We start from the raw sequence: 14,526 nt of genomic DNA on the forward strand, positions 1-14,526 counted from the left end.
GAACGGACCGACGAAGATATTGGTCCTCTGTGTCCAATCCAACGATTTAGAAACAATTCGTGAAGGCATGCTGGAGTACTACTTGCTGAACAGCCATCATGTTGGTACCACAGTTTTCCCCAGGCTGCAGAGGAACGTCATCTAGCATGCGTGGAAGATAGTCTGTCAGGAGGCTGTGATACATGCGCGCCTTCAGTGTCCCGTCTATGAAACTCGAGCCTATGAGCTGATAGTTTACTATCCCACACCACACTTTTATAACCCATGGACGATGCCGTGCCATCTGATCAACCCAACGGGGATTGTCAACAGTCCAATAGTGCATGTTTCGGCGGTTTACCTGGTCATAACTGGGAAACGTGGCTTCATCACTAAACAAGACACATGATACACCTGGAGTATCCTGTCTAAATGCCCATGTACAGAAGTTAACAAGATTCTCATATAGGTTCGGTGCAGCTCTTGACGGAGAGAGATGTGATAAGGACGGAACCTGTGTCGATGTACAATGCATAGGACGCTTGCCTGACTCATGCAACTTCCTCGAGCGATTGCGCGAGAGCTAACGTGCGGGTCAACCGGAACAGCAGCAAGGACATTAATTTTCTCCCTCACTTGCTTCCTTCTGTTACTTTGTCTAGTTGTTAGACTACCACTTTCACGTAACTGGTTGAATAGGTTGACAAATAGTTGCCGCGGTGGTTGACACTTCTCCGCATACGCCGTACAAGAACGCACACATCCATGCCCGAGGCAAGATTCGAACCTGCGACCGTAGCGGTCGCGCGGTTCCAGACTGAAGCGCCTAGAACCGCTCGGCCACCGCGGCCGGCTCAAAGAAGGCTTTGACTCATTGCATCCCATATGCTCCAGATGACGTAGTGCTGCTTTTATTCGTAGTTCAAGATTAATATCTGGACGTAAATTGTAGATGACTGTAAGATTTGTAACTGAAACAGCAACCAGCTACAAGTATCGTTTAACAAGGTTTCTTTGGATCGGATCATGACCGGTTTCGGATTGTTTTACAAATCGATCTTGACGTTTCATTTCGTTTTCTTGCTGGGCTCTCGTTTTGATTCCGTTACTGGTTTGCTGCGCTAGGATAGACAGAAGGTTTTCGTCCACTATTTTTTAAAGTTTACGAAGAGTTTACTTCTTATCACCCCTGTCAATACTTTGTGAATAGGTTTTAAAGTTATTAAAACGAGAAATGTGGTGAAAAGTTACATTTTAATAACTTTAAAACCTTTTCATAAATGCTTCGATAGAGGTCATAAAAAATAAATTTATCGTAAACGTTACCAAATACAGAACAAAAAACTTTATCTATCCTAGTGCAGCCAACCAGTAACGGAATCAAAACGAAGCCCCAGCAAGAAAACAAAACGAAACCTGTAACAATTATCTGATGATCGAGTTTTAAAAAGTCCTAAACCTGTCACTGTATAATCCAAATGATCTTTGTTAAACCAAACGTGTGGCTGATTGCTGTTTTAATTATAAATCTTATAATATTACAGCCACGGTACTCAGCATGTCAATTTTCGACAAAACAGCTTGTTTGGACAAAACAGCCAACACGTCTTAAAGAAATTGTTTTATTCAGTACTCTCTCCAAGTATTACTAGAAAATGTGTTCTTGCAAATAAGAAGTAATTTGCTGTTTGCGCCTGATAGGGCTCCAGTAGATTTTAGTCTCATTGTTCGAGGTGCACTGAATTATGTCTATTACGACAAACTGATAAGTAGAGGTGGGTCAGTTCCATGGCTTGTACATTCTCTTGACCTCAGGCCTTTGGACTTTTATCTCTGGTGACATCTTACGCAGGAAACGAGCTGGCTGCAGACTCTTTTCGTCTACATGTCATGAAAGCCTTGCGAAGCCATTCGACACCGTCATGGAGTATTTGAAATGATGAGATAGTCCAAGGTTTGACGAGTGTATGCGTGTGTGCAAGCAAAAGACGTTCTTACACTCTCCATACACCATAAGAATGTCGACTGTTTCTGCATTAGTAAATCCCATCGTCCATTCCCGACCTAATCCTTGGACTGACACACACTAACTGACTAGCAAGTTGCAGTGTACTCAAGCACACTGTAAGCAAACATAACAACATTGCACCTTTCAGCTGCATAGGTTGAATGCCATAAACAAGTACCTCTGTGAAAAGTATTCAAAATACGATATCTCGCACTACATCTTGCAACAAACACCACTGACATTCTAATTTACCCCACTTTCAGTCTTTTAAAGTTGATGGGCATTGTTCTATTTAAAAAGTGTATGTTTGCATAAAAAATACACTTTCTAAGTATTATTACAACCTGTTTACTGACTAACAATATGAACCCCTGACTACCAATCCATTCTGTGGAAACCACGCATCTTCGATGCAGGTCTTAACGCATCCGTCCTGGGAGTTGAGCATCTCAACGATTTTTCCCTGTTTTCGATATAGATACCGGCAAGATATCGGTTCCAGGAATTCAAAGACCGTATCACAATCGCTACAGTAGTTCGTCGCACCAGCCCGGACATGCAAAAAGAAGCTAGCAGGGCATCTAAGTTTATATACACACATCAAAAAAAGTTTTGCATCACCTCTGTTCCAAGAGTTTCCGAACCTGTACAGAAAATTGGTGCGGTAGCGTTCTCGCTTCCCACGCCCGGGTTCCCGGGTTCGATTCCCGGCGGGGTCAGGGATTTTCTCTGCCTCGTGATGGCTGGGTGTTGTGTGCTGTCCTTAGGTTAGGTTTAAGTAGTTCTAAGTTCTAGGGGACTGATGACCATAGATGTTAAGTCCCATAGTGCTCAGAGCCATTTGAACCATTTGAGCCAGAAATTGGAATAGAGATCAAAGTAAACATCATTTCCGCCTTTTTTTAATGCTCATGAAAACCACACATTGCATGTTGTACCACCATACAGCAAGACCTTCTGAGTTGGTGGTCCAGACTGTTGTAGATACCGGTACCTCTAATACCCAATGGCACGTCCTCTTGCATTGATGCATGCCTATATTCGTCGTGGCATACTATCCACAGGTTCATCAATGCTCTGTTGGTCCAGATTGTCCCACTCCTCAACGCCGATTCGGCGTAGATCCCTCAGAGCGGTTGGGTGTCACGTCGTCCCTAAACAGCCCTTTTCAATCTATCGCAGGCATTTTCTGCAGTCAAGTCGAGCGATGTGGTTATCTTGAAGGAAGTCATTCACAAGATGTGCACGATGGGGGCGCGAATTGTCGTCCATGTAGACGAAAGCCTCGCCAATATGCTGCCGATGTGGTTGCACTATCGGTCGGAGGATGGCATTCACGTATCGTACAGCCGCTACGGCTCCTTCCATGACCACCACCGGCGTACGTTGGCCCCACATAATGCCACCCCAAAACAGCAGGGAACATCGCCATGGACTTCGGGAGGGAGGTTGCTCATCATGCAGCCTATTGCGCACAGTTTGAGTCGTAACACAATGTCCTGTGGCTGCACGAAAAGCATTATTCAACATGGTGGAGTTGCTGCCAGGGTTCCTTCGAGCCATAATCCGTAGATAGCGGTCATCCACTGCACTAGTATCCCTTTGGCGGCCTGAAAGAGGCATGTCATCGACAGTTCCTGTCTCTCTGTATCTCCTCCATGTCCGAACAACATCACCTTGGTTCACTCCGGGACGCCTGGACACTTCCTATGTTGAGAGCCCTTCCTGGCACAAAGTAACAATGCGGACGCGGCAGAACCGCGGTATTGACGTCTAGGCGTGGTTGAACTACAAACACGAGCCTTGTACCTCCTTCCTGGTGGAATGACTGGAACTGATCGGCTGTCGGATCCCCTCCGTCTAATAGGCGCTGCTCATGCATGGTTGTTCACATCTTTGGGCGGCTTTAGTGACATCTCTGAACCGTCAAAGGGACTGTGTCTGTGATACAACATCCGCAGTCAACGTATATCTTCAGATGTTCTGGGAACCGGCGTGATGCAAAAATTTTTTTGATGTGTGTATGTACATATAGAAGATTTAATACGATATTTTTATTTACTAACTAAAACATGACTGCAACTTACATTTTATATTCGTTTATTATGCTTTTGACGGATGATGAATTCAATGTGTGCTCTAATGGCAAAAATATATTTTTTATGAAATATAATCACAATTCAACCATTTCAAATTCTTTTACTTTACTTACACTATAAAACCTTGCTTCTTGCCGAATTTCATGATTCTAGGTCTACGGGAAATACCCTATAGGTTTCGATGAGTATGTTTGCGAGTGTCAAAATAAGTGACATAAATGGCCGAATCTTTTGACTGTACAGATTTAGAAGCTTACATTTTTTTACAGTGCCAAGGGACCATAGACCTTAATATGTGACACAAATTTGAACTTTCTACATTTACCTCTTCCTGAGAAAAAGGATTATTAACAGTCAGACAGACAGACAGCTAGACGGAGGGACGGACAAGAAAGCGATTCTATAAGGATTCCGTTTTGCAGATTGAGGCATGGAACCCTAAAAACTACCATACATGGGCACTGGCGATTTGCGACACCGTGCAAAGCATGTGCGGATTTTTTCCAAACGATTCCTTTCGGTTTGTTTCAGGTGCTAAATAATTACCAGAAGTGAGAACGCAATTTGTGGTGTGGTTTGCGGAAACGAAATCACCCACTGCTGCCCAAAGAAATTTCCGATGTGAATTTCAGAGGGAACTACCACATGTTAAAATGATTACGGGTTGGTAAAATTTGGAAATTTGTGATAAGGCCTTATGAGGCCAGACTGCTGCGGTCATCGGTCCCTAAGCTTACACACTGCTTAATCTAACTTAAAATAAATTAAGGACGACACACACACCCATACGGGCTCGTATGGCAACTTGCTAGCCACTGGAAATGTATACAGTCAGGAAAACGCACATATTAGACAAGATTAGAGACACCTTTCAAAGAAGCGCATCAAAGTCAGTTCGCCGAGCATCACGTGAGCTAGACATTACTCTCTCGACAATTCACAAGTTGTTGCATAGGCTACTTCTCTTGTACACCTGCAAAGTTCCAACTTTACAACCGCTGAAGCGAAACAACTTGCACAAATATTGAGATATTAGAGAGGACGAGGAAAAGCTCTATCTAGGAAATGTTTTCTCTGATGAAAAACCTCCCACGCATGTGGGAAATTTATCGGCACAGTAGTCGTATCTGGGGTTCGGAAAATCCCCACAGTTTTCGGGAACATGTCAGAGACAGCAAGAAGGTGAATGTGTGGTGCACAATGATGAAAGACAGCGAACGTGAACTACTTTCCTTCATTGGGAAAACAGTAACGAGAGCAGTTTTATGTAGACACGCCTTCAGTGAAATGTGATCTTCTAGCAGGTTGGTGCACCTTGCACTGCAGTTTACATAATCGTGACTTCCTAGGCTGCACATTTCCACTGCGATGGATACGACGTGGTGGACCAACAGGACATACATAACCCCTATGAATTTCTTACTCTGTGGTTAGGTGAAACACACTGTGTTTGCCTCGCCTGTAAGTGAACTTGGCGATCATCGTGGATGAAATGTTAATGCAACTGTCTCCATCACCCTACACATGATTGTGCATACATGGGTTGAGATAGTGTATCATCTAGCCTTCTGTGGGAGTCCATGTAGAAATGTGTTCACTCTTGTACAAAAATTTGTCAATAAATTCCTTTTTCCTAGGCAAGAAGTCATATGTAACTCAAACTTATCTAAAGAAGCAAAGCAATTTCGTTAAGTTTTTTAACACACAAACATGGGTTGAGATAGTGTATCATCTAGCCTTTCATGGGAGTCCATGTAGAAATGTATTCATTTTTTGTACAAAACTTTGTCAATAAATTCCTTTTTCCTAGGCAAGAAGTCAAATATAAATCAAACTTATTTAAAGAAGCAAAGAAATTTCGTTAAGTTTTTAACACACAAAGCGAAGTCAGTAAATCCGTATATCCTAGGTAAGTAAATTTAGTGTACGTATTCGCAAAGATAAGATTGCGGCACTTAAATCTGTCACGGACGACAACATACGAAAATACGGGCAGCTATTGGGTCCTAATAAACTAACAGCGCCATCTATTGGTTCTTTGATGTACTATGCCGTCGCTGAGATACACATCCGAACTACTAAACCGAACGGACTCCTAAAACTCTGAATTACGATATAAATTTTCGTGATCGGATTTTGATAAAATAAAACTCATGTGTGTTTCCAAGCTACACTCAAGTTACCTGTGAAAACTCCGTGAAAATTCGTTTAGTAGTTTTGGAAATCAGTATGTACAGACAGACAGACAGACATAAAAGTTTTAGATAAAGCTTCAAATCACGATATTAGCTTTTTTTTTTTCATGAGCACCTTCCACACCAACGGGCTAGGCTACTGTCTGCCAATAGTGCTACTTCGCTTGTTGCTGCATAGATGGGTAGGGGTATTACCCAATGCTTTGCGTCCGTATCTCTTCGCTTGTGTAATTTACTTGTGTCGTCGGGATTTTCTTCCGTGTGTGCGCGTGTGTGTTCATCATCGTCTCCTAGTGTATCATTGCCGTTGCCGTCGCCTTCGTCTTGGTGCACAGTCGCCGCCGCTATAGTCGCTCCACCGCCGTCGCAGCCGCCGCCTCTACATTCGCCATCCCGCCCCTGTCTTCGCCGTCTCTGCCGCCTCCTCATCTGCTGTCATCACCACACCACACCGGTCGTCGATGCTGTTGTCCCCGACGCCCAGTCACCAGCAAGCTCCATCAACCGTCAGTTCCTTGTCTCCCTGTCCCACAATGGACACTCCAGCCACCTCCATAACTGATATACCTCCTCTTCCCCTGCTCCAACTGCCACAACATGGAGCACTTCCTCTGGTCCACCACCCTATGTCCATCCTCCCCTTCCAAGAGTCTCGTTCCCATCTGCAGTCGCTTCCTTCGCCTACGCTACCCAAGACCTCTTCCACATCTTCTACCACATTCTTTGCCTATCCACGAGTCCCAACTTTTCCGACTACTTCCTCTGCAGTTCCAGTTAAAATAACGAGTCACTGAGCTGCTACAGCAATGCCTGAAATTACATTACAATCAACACGTAACCGAACCTACTTGAGCCGACTGGAAAGACGTGCACCACGCCATATCCCACCGTCTCCAGTTCACCAACCCACACTACAACCCAATGTCTTCAAAAAAACCTCCAAAGCACTGACTCTGAGCACTGTAACCCAAAAAGCTAAACAAATCTCGAACCTACTGAACACATGGACACTACTCTCCCTATGCACCTTCTTCCCTTAAATGTTCACACCTTCATTCTGTCCCACCCTGACCCCAATTTCCTAAATGTAAAATACACTCCTGGAAATTGAAATAAGAACACCGTGAATTCATTGTCCCAGGAAGGGGAAACTTTATTGACACATTCCTGGGGTCAGATACATCACATGATCACACTGACAGAACCACAGGCACATAGACACAGGCAACAGAGCATGCACAATGACGGCACTAGTACAGTGTATATCCACCTTTCGCAGCAATGCAGGCTGCTATTCTCCCATGGAGACGATCGTAGAGATGCTGGATGTAGTCCTGTGGAACGGCTTGCCATGCCGTTTCCACCTGGCGCCTCAGTTGGACCAGCGTTCGTGCTGGACGTGCAGACCGCGTGAGACGACGCTTCATCCAGTCCCAAACATGCTCAATGGGGGACAGATCCGGAGATCTTGCTGGCCAGGGTAGTTGACTTACACCTTCTAGAGCACGTTGGGTGGCACGGGATACATGCGGACGTGCATTGTCCTGTTGGAACAGCAAGTTCCCTTGCCGGTCTAGGAATGGAAGAACGATGGGTTCGATGACGGTTTGGATGTACCGTGCACTATTCAGTGTCCCCTCGACGATCACCAGTGGTGTACGGCCAGTGTAGGAGATCGCTCCCCACACCATGATGCCGGGTGTTGGCCCTGTGTGCCTCGGTCGTATGCAGTCCTGATTGTGGCGCTCACCTGTACGGCGCCAAACACGCATACGACCATCATTGGCACCAAGGCAGAAGCGACTCTCATCGCTGAAGACGACACGTCTCCATTCGTCCCTCCATTCACGCCTGTCGCGACACCACTGGAGGCGGGCTGCACGATGTTGGGGCGTGAGCGGAAGACGGCCTAACGGTGTGCGGGACCGTAGCCCAGCTTCATGGAGACGGTTGCGAATGGTCCTCGCCGATACCCCAGGAGCAACAGTGTCCCTAATTTGCTGGGAAGTGGCGGTGCGGTCCCCTACGGCACTGCGTAGGATCCTACGGTCTTGGCGTGCATCCGTACGTCGCTGCGGTCCGGTCCCAGGTCGACGGGCACGTGCACCTTCCGCCGACCACTGGCGACAACATCGATGTACTGTGGAGACCTCACGCCCCACGTGTTGAGCAATTCGGCGGTACGTCCACCCGGCCTCCCGCATGCCCACTATACGCCCTCGCTCAAAGTCCGTCAACTGCGCATACGGTTCACGTCCACGCTGTCGCGGCATGCTACCGGTGTTAAAGACTGCGATGGAGCTCCGTATGCCACGACAAACTGGCTGACACTGACGGCGGCGGTGCACAAATGCTGCGCAGCTAGCGCCATTCGACGGCCAACACCGCGGTTCCTGGTGTGTCCGCTGTGCCGTGCGTGTGATCATTGCTTGTACAGCCCTCTCGCAGTGTCCGGAGCAAGTATGGTGGGTCTGACACACCGGTGTCAATGTGTTCTTTTTTCCATTTCCAGGAGTGTACCTCACCACTGAAATCAGAAACTACATCCCTTAGATTACCATCACTTAAATCATTGCACACGAAGGTTCTGTCCTCATCAAATCCACGAATCCCAACTTCCACTCAGACCTCTTCCTAAAAATTTCACACATTACTTTGGCACTTATGCCTCCCTCACACCTTTCAACACTGGCTCTCCATACAAACGACTCCAACCTCCTCGACATCCCCCCCACTCTCACTGGCATCACAACGAAGGTGGATCGTGAGATCACGGCAGAGGAGAGGGTCTCCAAACTGAATTCCAGTCCTGCTTAGAAATACATGCAGACTGCAGCATCTACAGCGACTGAGGCCCTATCTTCCTTCTGTGAGTCTTCACAGAGTTTTTACCCTCCGTCAATCACCTCCTCACAGGGGGGAGCTTTGATTTACAACTGCCTTCCTACATTTGAACCACACAAATACCTCCGCCAGACCTACTGATAACAAAAAACGCCTTGTTGATAACGATCACCTCACTCATGATTGTAAAAATCCACCCAACTATCATCACTATAATGCCTTCCACTTCCTCAAATAATGTCCAGACTTTGCCTACCCTCCCATTTGCAATACTTGGAATGATACCCACTAGACCTTCTCTGCCAAATGCAAAACCAAACCCCGACCTGTCAAAGCAGAATTATCTGAGCTATCCACGCACGACACACACCCCGTTCTCACAGCTTCACTTCTGCCTGTACCTCGTCCCCTACCTTCCAAACTTTACAGAAGCTCTCCTGCTCGCAGGGGAGCGTGTTTTAATCTGCCAGGAAGTTTCATGTACGTATATTGTTTGTAAATTGCTGTCTATCGGCTATATATGTATGTTATGTTCTGGACACGAGTAAATAAATAAAAAATACGCGAAATTTCGCCGCACTATCCTAACGGTCACTAAGTGAAGGCAATCGTCCACTGCGTAGCCTGTGGTGAGTGGTAATGCCTGAAATGTGGCATTCTCAGAACACTCTTGACACTGTGGATCGGGAATACTGAATTCCCTGACGATTTCCGAAACGGAATGTTCTACGTGTCTAGCTTCAACTACCGTTCCGCGTTCAAAGTCCGTTATATGTCATCGTTCAGCCACAATCGCCCGAGTACAAATGACAGCTCCGCCAATGCCCTGCACTTTTTATACCTTATGTACGCTGTACTACCGACATCTGTAAATGTATGTCGGTGTCCCACGACTTTTGTCACCTCAGTGTGTATTACAGTAACACTAGTGAAGAAGTGCAACTTTCATTCTTGTAACTTGTGTGTGGTGCGATGAGTTGTCTGATTACTACTAATCAAACTGCAACACGTCTAGGGGCAACATGTCTTATGTGTGCTGTGTCAGGTACACCGAAGTAAACGTGCCGTGATAAAAGACATCGTGGAATAAGCAAAAAGTGCATAACAGTTCCTCACTTCTTAACTACTGGCCATTAAAATTGCTACACCAAGAAGAAATGCAGGTGATAAACGGGTATTGATTGGACAAAAATATCACACTAGAACTGACATGTGATTACATTTTCAAGCAATTTCGGTGCATAGATCCTGAGAAATCAATACCCAGAGCAACCACCTCTGGCCGTAATGACGGCCTTGATACGCCTGGGCATTGAGTCAAACAGTGCTTGGATGGTGTGTACAGGTACAGCCGCCCATGCAGCTTCAACACGGTACCACAGTTCATCAAGAGTAGTGACTGGCGTACTGTGACGAGCCAGTTGCTCGGCCACCATTGACCAGACGTTTTCAGTTGGTCAGAGGTCTGGAGAATGTGCTGGCGAGGGCAGCATTCGAACATTTTCTGTATCCAGAAAGGCCCGTACAGGACCTACAACATGCAGTCGTGCATTATCCTGCTGAAATGTAGAGTTTCGCAGGGGTCGAATGAATGGTAGTCGTAACACATCTGAAATGTAACGTCCACTGTTCAAAGTGCCGTCAATGTGAACAAGAGGTGACAGAGACGTGTAATCAATGGCACCCCATACCATCACGCCGGGTGATACGCCAATATGGAGAAGACGAATACACGATTCCAATGTGCGTTCACCGCGATGTCGCCAAACACGGATGCGACCATCATGATGCTGTAAACAGAACCTGAATTCATCCGAAAAAATGATGTTTTGCCATTCGTGCACCCAGGTTCGTCGTTGAGTATACCATCGCAGGCGCTCCTGTCTGTGATGCAGCGTCAAGGGTAACCGCAGCCATGGTCTCCGAGCTGGTAGTCCATGCTGCTGCAAACGTCGTCGAACTGCTCGTGCAGATGGTTGTTGTCTTGAAAACGCCCCCAACTGTTGACTCAGGGATCGAGACGTGGTTGCACGATCCGTTACAGCCATGCGGATAAGATGCCTATCATCTCGGCTGCTAGTGATACGAGGCCGTTGGGATCCAGCACGGTGTTCCGTATTACCCTACTGAACCCACCGATTCCATATTCTGCTAAGAGTCATTGGATCTCGACCAACGCGAGCAGCAATGTCACGATACGGTAAACCGCAATCGCGATAGGCTACAATGCGACCTTTACCAAAGTCGGAAACGTGATGGTAAGCATTTCTCCTCCTTACACGAGGCATCACAACAACGTTTCACCAGGCAACACCGGTGAACTGCTGTTTGTGTATGAGAAATCGGTTGGAAACTTTCCTCATGTCAGCACGTTGTAGGTGTCGCGAACGGCGCCAGCCTTGTGTGAATGCTCTGAAAAGGTAATCATTTGCATATCTCAGCATCTTCTTCCTGTCGGTTAAATTTCGCGTCTGTAGCACGTCATCTTCGTGGTGTAGCAATTTTAATGGCCAGTAGTGTACTATTCAACTGCAACACATCTAGGAACATGTCTTATGTGAGCTATGTCAAGTACACCGAAGTAAACGCTCCGTGATAAAACACATCGTGGAATAGCAAAACGTGCATAACAGTTCCTCACTTCTTATTTCAGCTACAGTACCGTATGTGCAGCACAAGGCCCGCTGGCTGACACGGTGCTGGCGTTAGCTGTAGCACTATCGTGCCGATGCTGCAGAAGTAATGCACTTTCGACATTTCCTCGCTCGCATTTCGTCTTCCCATTTTTAGCGCCCTGCTCCCGGCTTAATATCCACTGCGCGAATTAAATGCGTCCAGCGACTGGATCAGAAATGCCTGCGGCGCAATCGGAATGTTTGCGCACGGCATTCGCGCCTCGTCGGCGCCCTCTGTGGCACGGATAAGTGCTGCGGGTGCATTGTCGCGCCCACGCACTGCATTCTTCTCCTCCCTCCCGCTCCTCCTCCCATTCCTTCTCCCCGCCTCCCTCCGCCCCTCTCAACCTCTCCCCCCCACCCCCCCCCCCCACCCCCCACCACCACGACCACCGCCAAACTCGTACCACCACCTACCACTGCTTCTTAAGCCCGCCAAGTTTAAGTAATTCACGGTCCTACTCGTGAACAAGGCAACAAAAATTTCGTGAACATTGTCCGGGGCTCGCTGGCGAAGCTGCCATTAACAAGATGGGCTCCCCGTTGCGGTCCACGCACTCTGCGACTGACAGGAACGGGGCTAAGAACAAGAGGAGAGGAAATAAGAGGGGGTTGGGAAGGAGAGGGGAGGGGAGTGCCGAGATTTATGAAGGGCGCGCGCCGCGTATCACGGTGCAGTTTGTGAATTACTGCCCCGCGGAAAGGCCGGAGGTATCTGTCTGTCTGCAGCAATTTGGACGAGTCTTATCGCGCAGGGGCTGGAGGCAGGGCGCTCTCGCAGCCCGCGCGGTTCGCCCTGGAGACAGCAACTGGCTGAGATAGCCTCGACTGCTTGCTAACGCCGGAAAGGCCTCTGGAGGCGCTTCTAGCATCTCTCGGACATATCAATATTTCCAGCACTACTACTGAATTCGTCAGTGTTCATCTTACGTGCGCAGGTATCGAGTAAAAGCTTCTCTTAGTATTCCAACCACCTGCAATTTCATTTCCGCGGTGAGAACTGTACAAGGACTGAAAAATTATTTTAAAATACGTAAATCTGTGTGTTCCAACACCCTTCAGTTCTTATCGGTAAAACACAGCATGTTTTTGTTCACAGTCGATGTTCGAAGGTTAACTGATCTAAAGACTACAGGAGCACGGGTCGCTCAAGAAAGAGTAACGGGTAACACGCATTTATGACCAGCAGACGTACAAAAGAGGTATCATTTGGCAAAAAAACATTTGCCTCAAATAATACACCGGATGGTTATACACTACTGGCCATTAAAATTGCTACACCACGAAGATGACGTGCTACAGACGCGAAATTTAACCGACAGGAAGAAGGTGCTGTGATATGCAAATGATTAGCTTTTCAGAGCATTCACACAAGGTTGGCGCCGGTGGCGACACCTACGACATGAGGAAAGTTTCCATCCGATTTCTCATACACAAACAGCAGTTCACCCGCGTTGCCTGGTGAAACGTTGTTGTGATGCCTCGTGTAAGGAGGAGAAATGCGTACCATCACGTTTCCGACTTTGATAAAGGTCGGATTGTAGCCTATCGCGATTGCCGTTTATCGTATCGCGACATTGCTGCTCGCGTTGGTCGAGATCCAATGACTGTTAGCAGAATATGGAAACGGTGGGTTCACGAGGGCAATACGGAACGCCGTGCTGGATCCCAACGGCCTCATATCACTAGCAGTCGAGATGACAGGCATCTTATCCGCATGGCTGTAACGGATCGTGCAGCCACGTCTCGATCCCTGAGTCAACAGTTGGGGGCGTTTTCAAGACAACAACCATCTGCACGAGCAGTTCGACGACGTTTGCAGCAGCGTGGACTATCAGCTCGGAGACCATGGCTGCGGTTACCCTTGACGCTGCATCACAGACAGGAGCGCCTGCGATGGTATACTCAACGACGAACCTGGGTGCACGAATGGCAAAACATCATTTTTTCGGATGAATTCAGGTTCTGTTTACAGCATCATGATGGTCGCATCCGTGTTTGGCGACATCGCGGTGAACGCACATTGGAATCGTGTATTCGTCTTCTCCATATTGGCGTATCACCCGGCGTGATGGTATGGGGTGCCATTGATTACACGTCTCGGTCACCTCTTGTTCACATTGACGGCACTTTGAACAGTGGACGTTACATTTCAGATGTGCTACGACTACCATTCATTCGATCCCTGCGAAACTCTACATTTCAGCAGGATAATGCACGACTGCGTGTTGTAGGTCCTGTACGGGCCTTTCTGGATACAGAAAATGTTCGAATGCTGCCCTCGCCAGCACATTCTCCAGACCTCTGACCAACTGAAAACGTCTGGTCAATGGTTGCCGAGCAACTGGCTCGTCACAATACGCCAGTCACTACTCTTGATGAACTGTGGTACCGTGTTGAAGCTGCATGGGCGGCTGTACCTGTACACACCATCCAAGCACTGTTTGACTCAATGCCCAGGCGTATCAAGGCCGTCATTACGGCCAGAGGTGGTTGTTCTGGGTATTGATTTCTCAGGATCTATGCACCGAAATTGCTTGAAAATGTAATCACATGTCAGTTCTAGTGTGATATTTTTGTGCAATCAATACCCGTTTATCACCTGCATTTCTTCTTGGTGTAGCAATTTTAATGGCCAGTAGTTAAGAAGTGAGGAACTGTTATGCACTTTTTGCTTATTCCACGATGTCTTTTATCACGGCACGTTTACTTCGGTGTACTTGACA

At 47.2% G+C, this 14,526-nt stretch overlaps 1 protein-coding gene across 2 annotated transcripts in view; it reads right to left on the bottom strand.

The window, feature by feature from the left end:
- LOC126239060 (chordin-like protein 1) overlaps positions 1-14,526 on the bottom strand; it is a 625,989-nt gene that overhangs the window by 76,991 nt on the left and 534,472 nt on the right. The gene's annotated exons all lie outside the window — the stretch shown is intronic.

Source organism: Schistocerca nitens, chromosome 1, assembly GCF_023898315.1.
Source record: "Schistocerca nitens isolate TAMUIC-IGC-003100 chromosome 1, iqSchNite1.1, whole genome shotgun sequence".
In the NCBI taxonomy this organism is placed as follows: domain Eukaryota; kingdom Metazoa; phylum Arthropoda; class Insecta; order Orthoptera; family Acrididae; genus Schistocerca; species Schistocerca nitens.